The sequence below is a fragment of the Bufo bufo genome, chromosome 2, assembly GCF_905171765.1.
Source record: "Bufo bufo chromosome 2, aBufBuf1.1, whole genome shotgun sequence".
In the NCBI taxonomy this organism is placed as follows: Eukaryota; Metazoa; Chordata; class Amphibia; order Anura; family Bufonidae; genus Bufo; species Bufo bufo.
The window spans coordinates 246,130,778-246,136,337 of record NC_053390.1 but is presented as its reverse complement, the minus strand read 5'-3'; positions in this window follow the sequence as shown (position 1 = coordinate 246,136,337).

Genomic DNA, 5,560 nt, shown 5'->3' with positions numbered 1-5,560 from the left:
ACTGGATGGTGACTGTCCCAATGTAACAGGCTATTGGTGGCCGTAGATTTCCTGAACGTGGAGGTGACAAGACCGTCCCCGGTTTTGGTGACCCTTACATCAAGGAAAGTCAGCGATTCTGGGCTAAACTCAGATGTAAAAGATAATCCCACATCGTTGACATTCAGGGCCTTGATGAACAGGTCAAATTCATCCGAGCTGCCATTCCAGATGATAAATACATCGTCGATGTACCTGGTCCAGAAGACGATCTTGTCACCCCACCAAGATGGTGTATCAGGAAAGACCACTTGGTCCTCCCACCAGCCCAGGAGGAGATTCGCGTAAGTGGGGGCACAAGGACTGCCCATCGCGGTCCCCCTGAGCTGGTGGAAGAACTGCCCATCAAAGAGAAAAAAATTGTGTGTAAGCACAAACTCAAGAAGGGTTATCACAAAGGAATTGTGTACCCATGGCTAACTGCCCTTGTCCTGAGGTACGCAGATGTAGCCATGAGGCCCTTCTCATGGGGAATCGAACTATAAAGCGACTCCACATCCACACTACCAAGAGACCACGATGGATCGATGCTCAATGCCTCAATTTTACGCAGAAAGTCCATCGTGTCTCTTGTGTAGGATGGAAGGGAAGACACAAAGCTTTTGAGTACACTATCGATGTATATACCACTGTTCTGAATAATAGAGTCAACCCCCGACACAATGGGGCGGCCTTTAAGGGGGGATGTTCCTTTGTGAATTTTCGGTAACCCATAAAACGTGGCAGTCTGGGGTTTCGTTGGAGTAAGAAACGATATTCGGCATCACTGATCACCCGATTTGTTAGACCGTCCTGAAGAATAAGTGACAGATCTCCCAAGAAAGATTCCGTTGGGTCAGAGGGTAATACCCGGTAACAGCTCTTATCATTCAGCAGTTGTTTACACAAAAGTTTATATTGTATGTGTCCCATCACTACCATATTTCCCCGTTTATCCGCCGGTTTGACTATAATTGAGGTATCCTTTTCAAGATTACGCAATGCTTCCATCTCTTCCCCAGACAGGTTATGGAAATGGGGTTTCTTAGGGGGTAATCTATTGATTTCATCAGTGGTCATCTGTAAAAAAAATTCTATATGATCGTAGTTCATGGGAGGGGGCTGTCTCTTACTCTTAGGACAGAGATCAGTGAATGGACCAAAACCCGGTGTACGTGAACCCTCTTCCTGGAGATCACAGAGTGTTCTCAGGTCTGCAAAGTCACTCTCCTGCAAGCCCAACTGTTCACAGGTCCTGCGATCGTTGTTTTTCATGAACTTGTGCCATTTAAGTTTCCTGGCGAATAGATGAAGATCCTTGGTCCAGACAAAAGGGTCAAACCTCGTGGTGGGAACAAAGGAAAGCCCCCGCCGAAGTAACGATTCTTCTACTGCACTAAAGACTCGAGGAGAAAGATTTACAATCTGTAATTGGTCGTGGGTCCCCGGGTGCGTCCGAATTACGGACGATCCCGCAGCTGATACGGGCCACCCTTTCCTAAAAAACCGCCCTGTGTAGCTGGTGCCGGAATAGATGAAGAGGATGAGGAGGAGGGTCCAGATGGTGGGGGATACTCTCCCTCTCTACCTCTCTGACCACTGGTTTTTGGTCATTTTTTATTCTTATTGGAATATCCTCGACCCCTTCCCCTCTGTCCCTGTCTTGTGCTCTATCTCCCCCTATTACTTGGTGCCTCACTGTCCGAGAACTCCTGTTCGGAAGACGAAATGTCAGTTTCAAGTTGATTCTGCGGTTTTTCAAACTGATAAGCTCTATTTTCCCTGAATTCTCTCAGGTCCCTATTGAACTGTCTGTGCTTTCTCTCCTTAATCTGCCCTTGGAATCTCTCCACTGCCGTCTGTAGGGAGGACTCCCGTCGATTAAATTCAGGGTCAGTCTTAAGGGTCACAGCCAGTTCAATAGAGCCCCTGAGTTTCTCTGATGATTTTTCAAAATAGATGCGTTCCTCGGACAGGAGTAAGTTCATAAGTCTTAGTGAGCTACTGGTTAGCTCCTGTTCCCATTGGGACAGGAGACCAGGGGAGCGTATACGTTCGGCGGGGGTGATTCCAATGCGTAATCCCCGCGGTATGATTTTATGTTCAAGATAACTCTCAAGGGACTTGATTTCCCACCAGGATTTCATATTATTTTTGTACTCTTCGTAGAGATCAGTGAAAGTGAGCTTGCAGGTGAGCGAGTTTGAGATGCCTGGAAGTTCCTTGTCTGAAAAGATATCCCTTGCTTCCTTAATGAGGTCCTCAGTGAACAGTGTTCCTGACAAAAAACTAGCCATAAGGACAATTAATCGAAGCTGAATTAAATGCGTAAAGGGTAGTTGTACATAGAAAAGCGAATCACAGGAGCCAACTACCTAAAATATAACTTTTAATGTCACGTTTAAAATATAACACAATCCCTCACCTGGGGACTAATAAACATACAACACTCACAAACAGACACTGGAGGCCAGATGAAAGTGACAGACAGGGTGGCTAGTATTGATAGTACAACCACATGACAAACCATCCGGGTCTCTGGTGTATCCCTAAGGTGTCCCTGGACTTCTCTCAGCCCGGAGATGCACCCTGATGGTGGGAACACTCCGTCCCCGTGCCTAGTCTGTCTGTCCTTAGAAGGCCCTTGTAGCAAAAAGACCCATATGGATGTCCGGGTCATGCATCAAAAATAGTTTAAACGAGCAGACGTAACGGTTATTCTACAGCGGTCAAGATAAAGATATTTCTCACAGCATGTAAGTATCCAAATCATACATCAACATTGGTTGAACAAGAAAATGAAGGATAACGGTTATTCCAAGGCAAGAGCAACGACCAAACAGCGGTCCGTGGATGAAAATCACACCAGGGCTGATTGTCGCGTCAATTGCCGAAAATCAATGTACGCACACTTTATCAAGATGGATGGCAATGCGTTAACATTGGTGGAGAAAGACATGTAGTAACAACGGTTATTCTACAGCAGTCAATTTCAAAATCTCAGAAATGATGGTCACAGTGGTGTAAATTGATAATCAACCATGTCAGAAAATGCTGAATGTGCAATGGAATGATAAAGAAGTATTATACCAATGGGTAAATCTCTACCAAAAATTTATTTGCTACACTCAGTTAAGATCTCATGACATGGAGTATTACACTCCGTACAAAGTCTCAACGCGTTTCCCCTTAAATCAAAAGGTTCATCAGGAGACTATATTAAGAGGTGAAAAGCAAATAAGTTGCTGCTAGAATGAAGCGGCTACATGGCCCTTTTCATAAAAAGATGAAAGAAAAGAACCAAAATAGCTGGAGCACCCCGAGGTTGCGGATGGAGCACCCTGATTGGTTGCGGATGGTGGAACGCATAACCACGCCCCTTTTTGAATCGTTGTGGAACGCATGAGTCGGAGCCGGCTGCATACTGATGATGCAGGCGGCGTCTGATTGGATGCCGGAGGTGGAACGCACGGCCATATTGGCAATCTTGGCGTGCGTTCCAGCAGCGATCAGGGATATACAGTTATGAGAGAAGCAAGTAGGTGAGCATGATCCAGATACCGGTAGTGGGTTGAGTATGATGATTGGGGTCACTTACAATACACCACCACCTACAGAGTGGTACCATCTGATTCTGCTTAATTTACCTGGATGTTTGTATCACATGGGGTAATGGGGATGATGTGATTGGTCCTGGACCTTTGGGGGACCGCCCTCACCTGCAGGGTATAAATAGTCAGTGTGTGAATCTGCAACTTGGAGCATCATTTTTCTGCCCCCTGGAGTACCCCTGACTGCGGACCACTATATGGAGAGATCTCAGGATGGGATAAGTACAACATATACATGAGTTCTATCGTCATTACTCTGTCCATTCCTGTACCATTGTTATGGTCTTTTAAAGTGGAACACCGCCTCGGGGTGCTCCAGCTATTTTGGTTCTTTTCTTTCATCTTTTTATGAAAAGGGCCATGTAGCCGCTTCATTCTAGCAGCAACTTATTTTCTTTTCACCTCTTAATATAGTCTCCTGATGAACCTTTTGATTTAAGGGGAAACGCGTTGAGACTTTGTACGGAGTGTAATACTCCATGTCATGAGATCTTAACTGAGTGTAGCAAATAAATTTTTGGTAGAGATTTACCCATTGGTATAATACTTCTTTATCATTCCATTGCACATTCAGCATTTTCTGACATGGTTGATTATCAATTTACACCACTGTGACCATCATTTCTGAGATTTTGAAATTGACTGCTGTAGAATAACCGTTGTTACTACATGTCTTTCTCCACCAATGTTAACGCATTGCCATCCATCTTGATAAAGTGTGCGTACATTGATTTTCGGCAATTGACGCGACAATCAGCCCTGGTGTGATTTTCATCCACGGACCGCTGTTTGGTCGTTGCTCTTGCCTTGGAATAACCGTTATCCTTCATTTTCTTGTTCAACCAATGTTGATGTATGATTTGGATACTTACATGCTGTGAGAAATATCTTTATCTTGACCGCTGTAAAATAACCGTTACGTCTGCTCGTTTAAACTATTTTTGATGCATGACCCGGACATCCATATGGGTCTTTTTGCTACAAGGGCCTTCTAAGGACAGACAGACTAGGCACGGGGACGGAGTGTTCCCACCATCAGGGTGCATCTCCGGGCTGAGAGAAGTCCAGGGACACCTTAGGGATACACCAGAGACCCGGATGGTTTGTCATGTGGTTGTACTATCAATACTAGCCACCCTGTCTGTCACTTTCATCTGGCCTCCAGTGTCTGTTTGTGAGTGTTGTATGTTTATTAGTCCACAGGTGAGCGATTGTGTTATATTTTAAACGTGACATTAAAAGTTATATTTTAGGTAGTTGGCTCCTGTGATTCAATTCACATTGTACACTGTGTTGTCTGTATGTCATAAATGTGGTGGATGCTATCATACATTAAGAGTAGCCGGTTGGAGGCCTGCACTCTATGTATGACATCAAGCCACCATTAAGGGGCATTTATTTTAAGTATAAATAATAAAAGTAGATTTTAAAAGGGTCTGCAAACTGACTTTAGAGAGAAGTCTGAGAAGTCTGTGAGTGAGTCTGCACTGTGATTTTATTTCAAGACACGGAGGCTCTTATTGCATCATCTTTCTTTACTGAAAGCCACAGCAGCAAAGAAAAACTGAAAACAAATTTACATATTGCCATAGCAACCGTCCCTCCCACCTTAGTCCTGTATATAATGTCCACAAGCCCCTAACACTTCCTCTTTCTTTGCTGCTGCCACAGAGCTAAGTACTAGTGATGGGAAGTTCGGCTCTTTTAGGTGAATCGGTTCATTTGAATCAGCTCATTCAAATGAACCGATTCATGAATCGGATCTTCGGTTCACTTGGTGAGTCAGACTGCTGAGCTGACTCGTAAGTGCTAGCCCCGCCCCTCCCCGCCCACCAACCAATCACCGACCAGAGCTGAGGGGGCGAGGGCAGCACAGCACACTAGCAGCTCTGACTCGAGTCCTCTGAGCCGTCTGTACAGGGAGTCTAAAG